Below are 11926 nucleotides of genomic sequence, written 5' to 3' on the forward strand. Positions count from 1 at the left end.
GGTTGGAATCAGGACACCTCTCATTAAAACATAATATTTTAAGTTGAAGGATAAACTGTGATGGAAGCAGAGAAATATATACTACAATATCAAATATCTAGTGCCAAGAGCAGATAAGTGCCAGAAGAAAATACTTCACATTAAAGATGAAAAGCACAGGCTTTTTGGCAGGGACAAGAAACCTTAAACATCAGATTAGGAAGCTGAATGCTAAAAGAGGAAAGTAAATAAAACTCTCCAAAAATTACAACATCCTGGATTCATTGAAAGCTGGAAGAAATAACAAATATTAAATTGTGATTATACGACTTCATTGCAACATGATTCTCTTCCAAGAATATAAAACCATAAAATACTATATATGATATTGAATATAAACATTTCAATACAGTAGTAGTCTTTTTCTTGAAGTCTGCTCTGGATAAAAAACTTAATAAACACCACTTTCTCATACAGAAGTCCTTTTAAAAACAAAAAACTCTACATAAAGAAATAATTACATACACTGCCAGAGTTAAATTGGCACAAAACTTTCCATTTTGAGATGCTGGATTCCATTTTGATTTCCATTGTAATATTTTTCTGTTCTTTAATTTATTGGATTAAATTTTTCTGTGCTTACTATTTCTCAGACTTAATTATCTTGAAGAATTTCTGCAAATACTACTTTTCAGAAGAAGATTATGAGAAAACATGGAATTTAGCTAATATTCAGTTTTTAGCCATCCATGGAAGCAATTAAGGAAAAGTTTAAAGAAACAACTGTGAAAAAATATGAAGTACTCAGAAATTTGTATTTCTTTGTCACAGGCATTTCAAATTAGACACCTCAAATTGATGAAAACCCTAATGAGTTGTATTAATTCGTTTTTTCATTTCATGTCTGTGTTTGGCACAACAGTAGGCTGCTCACTAGGGTGCTACGGACAGAAACTCACTTAGATAACAGTAACTTTTTTTACATTAGGAAGATAATTCTGCCGTCAAGGAGAAGTTGAAATAGTAAAATAAATTAAAAAATAATAATAATGGGTCAATGTCCTGACAAATCAGTATCAAATGGTATTTTCAATATGTATTCTGTCCATTCTCTGTGAATCCAGTGGATAAAGTTGCAAGTAATTTGAACACACTGTATACCATAATGTGTGTATATAAGAACAAAACTAACGGATAATTCTTATTTTGGCATTTAATAAATTCTGAATGCTAGAAAATTCACCCTTGTCTGTTCTTTTAGGTAGCATATATCTCCAGTTCTCCTATCCTCTACATGTTCGCACTCATTTGAAATTTTTTATTGCTATAAATAGTTTAAAACAACTAGTATTTGAAGAAAGATCTACAGATCAGTCAGGAAGCAGGTATGTGATTGAAAAGGAAGTTTATGACAGAGGCTTGGAAGAAAAAAACTAAACAACCTGTTTCATGTGAATTGTAACAACATATAAATCACGAAGGCCTAGGTTTATGATCTTTTCATACAGTCCAGACCACCTTTTCATGTTATGTACTTCTGACCAGTTTTAATAGTGCTGTTTACCACTTCAGCTGTTTTTTCTAATTGTACTGCATTCTTAGGGTGGCTACGCTATTTGCTGTCAAGACTAACATACATAAAAAGTATAATGTTTTACTATTTAGTGTATATTAGCAGATAGAAATGGGCAATGTTAATACCACTAATCTCAAGTCAATCTCAAAATTCTCATATAACAGCAAGAAGTTTCCATCTTTCTTTCTGCAAAATTGAGGTTGCATGATGTGTGCAAGATGCTCTGAGGAGTATCTTGGGGCTACAGGTGTTTTTCCCCTAACTGAATGGTGCAAGGCAAAGATCGCAAAGAATACCTTTATGTTTTCACAGCAAAATGCTCTGTGGAGAACTGGCTCCAGTCCTAGAAATGAGGTATCAGCACCAGTGGAGCCCTCTGCTCAAGGTAGAGCCCTGCAGTCTGTGCTGCTGACTAGCTCAGGTACAGCACCGTGCTGACAGCTTACAACTTGGGATCAATCTAAGTCCCAGCTGCTTCACAGATCTCTGCATGGTCCTGTACAGTGAGACATAACATGGGCTTCAATGACAAAAATTAGCTGTGTAAACACTAGGGAAAAAAGGGTCTATTTAAAATCTAAAGTATAGCAAATATAGGGTAGCTTTTTATCATTAAATATTAATGGAGGCAAGAGAAGTGTCAATTTTACAGAAGTGTGGAGGTATTTTACTTACTATGACTACAGTGTTTATTCACAGTGTACCTTACCTTCCTCCCTACCCCAAATGGAAAGGCGACCTAGAGATTGGTGAAGAAACACGTAAAAAGACAGTATATGTATGTGAAGAGAAGGAGAAATAACTTTTCATTTTATAAACAAGGAGTAAAAATCACATCCCAGCTGACAACAGCTGAGAAATTGAAGTTCTTTCATTTTATTTGCAGCAGTACTTAAAAATAATTTGCAAATTCAGACTGGAAATTCTTCTTTCCCCCAAAAATAAATAAAAATACATCACAACATGGACAAGTAATTTTCAATTGCTTTTTACCCAAATATACAGTGCTAAACCTCAAGATGTCTTAGGTAAAGATTCAAAATCAGGAAATGAAAAGCTGAACAACAAAATGCTAAGGTCAGACAGGATCAATCTTTTCTTATCCCTCCTCTTTCATACTGTTGCAGAGCATATAGGAGTGGGGTGAAATGTGTTGATGCTGGCCTGTATCATTAGTAACAGTCTATTATTTACAATTTCAGCCTAGAAGCCTCGGAAAGTATTTTATCACTTGATCTTCAAACCAGTGTTTGTAACTCGTCGGCCTCTCTCCGTTTTATGAGCATTTGTACTGCAACTGCATTGAGAAGCCCTAGAGCAATGTAGTTAAGCTCTATTGAACTCTATGGAGGTTTAAAGATAAGGGAATTATTTCTGTCAGAGCTAACATGAAAAAATATATTTGCTGTTTCATAATTGCCTAATAGTGGCAAAGAAGCTTTTCCTATTATTTCCTTTTATTCTGTTCTTGCAATTGGAACCTAGTCTTGCATAAGCAAGGGCTACAAATCATCTTGAATTCTTGGGACTCTAGTCTCAAGGGTATGTTGTCCTTTACAGAGGACATGGGTTTTACTGTACATTTCCTGTTACTATTAACAACTCCCAATTAAAATGCTTCACATAAACTTGGTACATCCGTGTCTCTTAGTCACTGGTCACACAAGCAGGGCTCTTTATATGCTAGTGGGTGTGAACTATCAGAGTAAAGGCTTCATTTGGATCAGTACACCTGAAAAGCATTGATCCCGCTCTCTTTTTAGAGATCTGAGAAAACTGCAGTATTTTCTGGAAGCTTTTCCAGCTAGGTTCCTTCCAGCTTAAACTTAAAGCGAGCAAGAGAGAGAAATGTACTTTCTTTTGGAAGGGAGTCTTTTTCCTATCTGAACCATCTCTCAAGAGGAGACTGTCAAAGACTGAAAATCTGTCATTTGGAATGACAAAATATTGTGGCAGCAAAATGTTCAGTGAGCGCTTATGTGGGGGATTACAGACTGGCAGAGAGAATGGCTTTCTAAGGCAAAGGAACTTCCAGAGCTGACCCTGCCAATGACAGTTTGAAGGCAAAAGTAACTTGATTCACTCTGAAGATGAACTGAAATTCTACTCAAAAGGAAAAGCAAGAAGAGGAATGTGCTGCTTCTACAAAGAATTTGTTATGGAGATGTAAATTCAAGAAATGCAATACAAAAAAAAAAAAGCTGTTTTCTTCATGTCTGCTTTTTGCATATTACTTTGTCAAAATTATACTGGGTAATTTATCAGGAGGAGAGTTATCATCTGAATCATCTCTGAGATCTCCAGCAAAGCGTTAATCAGACGTTTAGAGGTTTCCCATTGGCCAGGCTCTTAGAACGCAAGGAGAAACACCATATAGAAAGAAGTTTTTAGCACAAATGACAAATTTAGTGTATTTCCAGTCCCTCAACAGGGATTGAGATCTTAAGCTTCAAAATATGGAATGGACTAATCAGGAGCTTGTGACAAACTCCTTTGGGTTCTTCTGAACTCAGACACCCTCTGAAGTAACTCGTTTTGCAAGATTTCCTAAAGAATAGCAACCAGCCAAAGTTAACTTGCTGTGCTCAGGCTCCTCAGCCACCTGGTTCCAAGGCATGTGGACAGTGCAGGTGCCTTCTTTTTGCTCTTCAGCAGGCTTGGAGAGATTTACTAATATGCCATACACAATGAGAAGAATGCTTAGACTTGCTCTGCCTTGGCGTCAGTGAGTCACTTTGAAATTGTCCGTATTTCATGTCAGGCAAAAGCTATGAACATATGAAAATGTTTATTTACAAAATCTAAAACAGCTAATGTGGTTACAAAGGCTTATAGAGACCCAAATAACTGGAAAGAAGAAAATGATATCTTGTCTGTGTATGAAATTGGGTTCAAACCCCAGCAAAATCTGTATGATCTGAGAGGTGGTAGATTCTTCCCTTCATCTGCAGGGGCCTTGGTGTTTGTGCACTCTTAATATTTCAATCACAAAGGAAGAACTTGGACTGGAGAAGTGTGCAAGCTTTTTAAACCTCTCCCCTGCTCTTCTGGAATGGGCATGGCAATGAATTCAATTTTCTTCAAGTGTTTTGATCCTCAGTGTGTTTGGGAGAATCTACTTTCTCTGCAGTCACAAGTGAATTCCTACCTTTGGAAATGTTGCTACCTTTTTTGTAGAGAAGATACAGCCCAAAGTATGTGATAAGTCTGGCCCATTTCCCCACACGGAAAAGCAAAGATCTCTGTGTAAGGCTTTTACATGTACTGAGCACTATATTTCATAGCCCCATGTAACCAAGAACTGTCCTCTGTATCTTGGATTAATTCATGTGAGTAGCTCTTCACTGGAGCACAAAAGTGGCAGTAATCAAATACTCTGGGGTGAGTGATCTAAACCTTGTCTTTGAGGAATACCATGAGAGGACTGTAAGCTCTGAGCTTTTGTTTCGCCTATCAGTGATCCTGGCGTTTAAAAGTCTCTTACTGCATTTCATTGTTGAGTTACTACAGGAAAAGATGCATTATTAATGTTTGAGTCTGCTTTTCACCTTAAAAGGATATTTTCCAAAAAGCAATATAAAGAAAAAAGTCACATAGTTGTATTCATATCCCTCAGATCTGTTGACAAACATAGTCTGTGTACCTATGTTAATGATATGGCCCGGGAAGGCTCTGCCTTTCTCTTTTACTTTGCAAACAATTTGTTTTCCAGATAAGGTTTTTCAAAAAATGATTGTCAAAAAGTCATCGTTGATCATTTCTTTGTTTGATGCTTACTATAAAATGATGTTTAAAATGTGTCTTCAGTAATTTCTAATGTAGAATGATCAGCCTTTGGGAAAACCTATCTAATATTGTCACAATGGTGCAGCTATAACTGTGAGCAGGTTTCAACCTATTCCTTTTAGTTTCTCTGAGTCCCTTCCCTTCCCTTCCCTTCCCTTCCCTTCCCTTCCCTTCCCTTCCCTTCCCTTCCCTTCCCTTCCCTTCCCTTCCCTTCCCTTCCCTTCCCTTCCCTTCCCTTTCCTGCTAAAATGTGTTTTTCTTCTGTGTGTCTTTAACTTTTAAGGAACAATCAAAAGTCATGTTCTTCATCCCACTTTAAAGGTAAAAGAAGTGAATGTACTGATAAGGATGTGTTGGCCCTCTGACTTTATATTTTTATTTTTACCATCTCTTTGCTATCTTTTATCTTGTAAGGCTTTGTTCTCAATACTCTATTTCCCATAAAATGATTAAATTGATATTAATAGAAACAGATGTATATTGTTCTTCATCAAGAAAAAAGTGCACGGCATTTCCTCAGAGCTGAATGCCATGCCAGGTGGGTTCGATAGTGCTACTACTTTACAGCAGTATCATTGTAACAGAACATTTTTCTGTTGTTGTCTGTCAGGGTTTTTTTTCTCCCTTAAGCTCCCAGAAATTCTGCCACTACATCTGCCATACGTGCTAGTAGGGCAAGCACGGAGCATTTACCTAATGTAAACATTCTCCTTGAAGCTAGGTCCCACCCAAAGCAAAAGCCTAGCTTGTGAAATCACACAGGCCTTTGCTTTGTTATTTGTTATCATTTCAGGGAATGCCTGACAAAAATGGATTTATCTCTATAATATTCCACCTCAAAAACTGCAGTAGACAAAGCCCTTGTTCTGCTTGCTGCAGCCACAGCTGTAATCTGACAAGGGATTTTTTTTCTTCCTTTTTTTTCATTTTCTTCTTTTTTTTTTCTTTTTTTTCTCCTTCCATTCTCTCCCATTTTTTCCCTCTTTATCCTCCGTTTCCCCCTTCTTTCCTCCTTTCTCCCTTGTTTTCTTCAGAAAGGTGCTGATGACAGTATTTATCAACCAGATTCCATTTCAGAGTATTTATAACACCACATTGTGAACTCAAGGTCAACAGAACTATAATTCAGACACTCTGCTTTTCATCTTACACTTATTTTTTTTACAAAATAATGAAGAATTCTTGACAAGGTCTGGACAAACATATCATTCCTTCCAAAAAGAAGGAAGTAAACATGCTGCTGGATGAAACTCTGCATATCAGTTCTTACAAAATCCAACCGGCAAAGAAACCAGTCCCTTGTTATGCAAAATCCTTGTTTGCAAGCAGTGTTCTGCCTTAAATTGATTTTAATGCTCTGCCTTAGAACGCTGTTGATAATGCATTTATTTTCTCAATGTAAACCCACTGCCAGTGCCATCTGGTGGCAGAACTAAATTAAATCTGCACAAAACATTGGAATTATTAAGGGGTAAAATCCCAGCAGAATACAGACGGATTTAACTATGTAATTTGCATTAGAAGATATGTGCTACTGAGCCTGCATTATAAAACATGGATATGCTTCGCTCTAGGTTTTAAAAATTCCCACAATTTGTAGTTAAAATGTAATGTGGTCCATGACTGATCGCCATAGTAAGATAAGAGTCATTTTTGTACATATATTAGAATGCAATAATTCCTGATTTCACCAAAAAAATAAAATAAAATGCAAACCAAACCAAAGCTTGTTTCACTTCCTGTTATGTACCTGAGTTACTATCTGCCCCCATTCAGTCTTTCACCAATAGACTCCCAATACCTTCGTTTAGGGCGAAACACCTCACTAAAAGGAAAACATACAGTTCCACATTGCCAAGTGATGTTCACCTCTGTTAACAATCTATTTTGGAAAACAAGATTTAATACAGTTACCCCAAACCTTTAGCTTTGGTAGCCAAGTCTCTAACAGAATTCATGCCTCAACTATTCTTACTATGACATTTATGAAAAGGTAAAAATCCTTTGGGAGAACTATTTGAGATTCATACTTTCCAGGTAAATTTAGGGAGTTCTTTTTAGGGAAGGTTTTCTTGGGATATTTTGCCCTGTGATAAGTATATGAATATCTGGAAATACAGTTCTCTACAGTGATGAATATTTTGGCCAGTATCACCCATATGGATCTTAAACACAAGCTCCATGTTCTTTTCTTAGTATGCAAGGAAATGTTCAGTCTCGAGAAGACATATGCTGTGTGGCAGTGTTGCATCTGTTACAAAATCCTTCTGAGAAGAGAGAACTGAATAATAAGGTGGATTTGCTTTCTATCCTTGCCTCTAGATGTCAGTTCTTGAGGCACAGTTGCTGACTAAGAATCAGAGTTTGGTGTTGGGTTAAAGTTCTCAAAAGTAGCTTCCTGAATGCCTATGAAAATATCAGCTGATACATAAATACCTGTACAAATAATCTCTGCAAAGTATCTAACTTCAGGTCACTAATTATCCCCCACCAGGAAGTTAATCTGATTTTGAACTGAAAAAGCCCCATTCCAGCTGGAAACATTTCGGTCTTTGCATGGAATATGGGCAAAAGCCAAGTGGTTACTGCTCTTAAACCACGTGTATTTCTAGTGCTGAGTAAACAAGCGTAACAACTTCTGCTAATGTGCCAGAATAGAGAATCATCCCTCAGGGATGGGATTTGACAACATTGTTTGCCTCTCTCTGGTTGCTGACTACTTAAGACAATGTATAGCTTGTGTACCTTTCTTTCAGCGGTGTGGTTGTCCTCATTCCTAGGTGGTATTATCTCCTGACTTTACACACAGTGATACAAAGGTGCCTGCAGAAGTGGCTCAGAACGCTGATCGCTAGCCGGCGGATATCAGAGTACCAGAAAAGTGACCTGTAGCATTCAGTGCAAAGGTAGGGTACAAATCTGTTTCTTACTCTCATACTTTAAGGATCCACAACAACTAGAAAAGGATTGCTCGTGGACAAGTATAAAATAAAGGATAAAAAATCCATGTGAAGGGTCAGAAACCCATCCTAGATAAAGCTTCTTTCTGTTGCTGAAACAACACCAAGGGATGAAGTCATCGCTAGATGCCAGCAACAATTGCCTGTTACATTCTTCTGTGAATCACCCTTTCAAATGCAGCTCACAGTAACCTGTAATTTTCATATGCAGAATGTCCAATTTGAATGTAGTGATAAATGAGAGGGAGGAGAACACATTCGGTTGAATCATTCATATACGTAAGTGTCAACAGGTACTGTCAAGCAAAAAGGACATGAGTCAGCCACATGGCAGTGCTGGTTTTGAGGGTCTTCTTGTGGAATACAAGAACACAAAACATCCAGTGGTCTGCGCAGCCCAACTCATTGCCACTTGGTACCACTGACGTAGTCAAATGGGGAAAACCATCCACTCAAAGGCCACCATGTAACCGCAGAAAATGTTGTCTGAGTCAGGCAGGGAGGGGAAAAGTGGCAGGCAGAACTGTGTAGTCCATCACGCCCCAACTGCTGCACCTACAACGCTTTAACTGTCCTGGTGCCTGGCTACAGGTTCAACAACTCAGATCTTAGTGCCACCATTTCTATAGCTATGTAGCTGTGCCATGTGTGGTCACTCATGGGGCTGGGGCTGAGGAGAATGGCAGGGAAGCAGGTTTGGGCATGGCAAAAATTGGCTGCGTCACCGTGGTTCTGGCACAGTGACCCAGGAGCCATCGGCGGCACAGGGCAGCAGGCTCTGCACAGCCACTGAATGACAGAGAGGAGTGGCAAGGGTTTGAAAGGGAAGCATTTAAAAAGTGGAAAAGCAGTGTTACACATTGGTAGGATGAAGGAACATCCACAAAGCCTCTCATTACAGTCTATTTCAATGGTATGGGTCTGACTAGAAAAGTTGGTTGGGCTGTGAGAGGCAAACAGTGGCATGGAACAGAAAGCTGACAGCCAGCTCCTAATTGTGTAGCTGCAAAATATCTCCCTGGCAGCCAAAGTAACAAGCGTGTTCTCCAAGCAGGATACCAATAAAATAAAACCACAGCCAGTACCATTTTGCAAAATACTTAACAAAATGAACCCAAATATAGATTCCAAAATTAAATAAAGGAGAAGATAAGAGAAAAAAAGAGAGAGAAAAACCAACAACAACTGGAGAGAACAATTCATTAATCTAGCTCTCCCTTTCTCCAACAAATTGTTTTCCCAGTTTAGCAGCAATGAGGTAAAGCAATAGTTCATTTACACTGTTGTACTGATTTTCTAAGCATTACAGCTAAGAAAGTCAAAAAGCTGCAGTACGAACAGGAAATACGGTATTTGCACTGTGCTAATGAGGATGCTGATGAACAATAAAGAGCAATAGTACTGAGGGACAGAGAGCAGTAGGGGGTGAAATCCCCACACCACAGAGAAGAATAAAATACAAGTCCTAGGACATCAGAAGGAAATTTCAGCATAGTCCCTTCAAGATTTTCTGCAGAAACTTGACAATTCCTCAGGGAAGAGTAAGGAGCTTCAGATCTGACATCCTAGCAGACCACCGAGACTCAAACCTGTCTGGAAAGAGTTCACTGGCTCCTCCATCCGTGCTCATCTCCCATTCAGACACAAGCACACAAGTGGGATTCTTGTGTCTACACACCATGCTCTGGAGCTTCTTATAGGTAAATCATTGCCCCTTTGTTTCTTTAGTAGTAATCACTGAAACACGAGGAAAGGGCTTTGGTAAGCATGCCGAGAGCCTAAGGTTACATGTGCCATGGAGCCCGGGCACCAGGACACGGGCAGCCTAAACCTGGTCCTGATCCTGCGAGCAGGGAACTAAGGAAGCGTCTCCTTCCAGCACCTGAATGAGGATTCACATTTGCTATTGTTTTCCAGCTCTTGCCTGCCATTAGGAGGGACACCACATCAATTAATTCTGAAGTAGTTCCCTGGGAGTATTTTAACTACTGAGCGGAACTGTTGATACAGAGAGTTTAACAACCACATCTGTTTAGACACCTCCTGAGCACATTTAAGACTGATTAGAGTTTAAGGATCCAAGCTACTTTCCCTTCTGCTGCCTCTGTTAATCTTCAGTATCTGAATATCTTCAAGCCCTCACAAAACAGCACTGATCCTTGCTGGAATGAAACTGAGCTTATTTTTAATATGACTTTGTGTTCTCGTAACTTCAGCCCTGAAGCTGTTGAGTCCCAGGGAGTCAGTGATCTTGTCATACAGTAGTTCCTTCAAGATATATATGTATATATATTTGTATCAGTATTAAAATAATTTGCCATCAGTCTTTTCACTTCAGGCTGCCATTGTTGCTCTGCAAGCTGCAGCTGCCTTTATAAAGTACCTTTTGAGTAACAGGTCAACATATAACTTCTCAGTACTGCTATAAATACCTTAAAAGCTGACCCCATCCTCCCTCTTCCCCCAATATGTGCTGTGTGGATGAATTGCTATGTCCATAGCATTTGCAATGTATTTTAAATTAGCTCTTAATTCTTATTTTTAAACATTTATATAAGAGATCTTGCAGCTTTTCAAAAGCATGAAACTTTGACTTTCTGCAGAACAATTCCTCCACCTGCTGCACTGGCATGTGCAGTCACAGCAAAAGAATATGTTGCATTAAGCAGTTTCATACGTAAGGTAAAAATTTTCTCATCTAAACAGCCTTTTTAAAAAATTCAGCAAAGCAGAAAATCTTAAGCAGTTTATGTTTTTTCATTTGATTTTTTTCAATGGCTTTATTGTGACGGGAAATGCTAATGTTATGAGTCGATATATACTATTTCTCATGTAATATGCTTTTTGAAATATATTTTAACATAAAGGAAATTTTCTAGAAAGGTATTCATTTTCAAAAATTCTGATAATCTATTTAAACTAAATCATCACCAGTTCATTCATCAATGCATAATGCAAACCACAAATACAGATGCCAATTTATATAACGCACAGTTACGTGGCTAATGTAACACCTCTGTTTCAGGCAGCAGTAGTATTGTCTTTGTTAAGAAAATGCCAAGAGATTAAAATGTTCTCATGGTTCATAACATAGTTTAGAGGGTTGTTTGACAGCATTATAAATGTTGTGAAGCCCACTGTGTTTGAAGCTTATGCTCTGAATTTAAATTAAGAAAAAAAGATGCTGTGAAACAGGGACAAAGTTAGCAATATTATATCTTTTTATCTGCTGATATGTGTAGTTACAATGATTGTATAGTAGTTATATAGTACTTTCCTATATGACTGGTATTTCTGTTTTATCTCTGAAGTATCCACTATGCTTATGCTATCTACAGGGAAGGTGTACATTCCATCCACCAAAAAAGTACCAGCAAGAATTTATCTATAGCTAAGTATGACAATAAGATACTTAAAAGGAGCTGAGAGAGGGCTGTGCTGAAGAAAGAAGCATAACCTGTCTTTTATTTCAGAAGTGAAAACAGTACAAATGTTAGCAGTTTACAGAGGAGGAGTGCACAATACAGCATCTGACCTGATTATAAATAACGTATATTATTGTATGCCAAACCATTTCCATTTAGTGCCACAGCTGGTAGCAAAAAAATATAAAAATAAAAATGCA

This window comes from Anser cygnoides, chromosome 10 (genome assembly GCF_040182565.1).
Source record: "Anser cygnoides isolate HZ-2024a breed goose chromosome 10, Taihu_goose_T2T_genome, whole genome shotgun sequence".
NCBI lineage: Eukaryota > Metazoa > Chordata > Aves > Anseriformes > Anatidae > Anser > Anser cygnoides.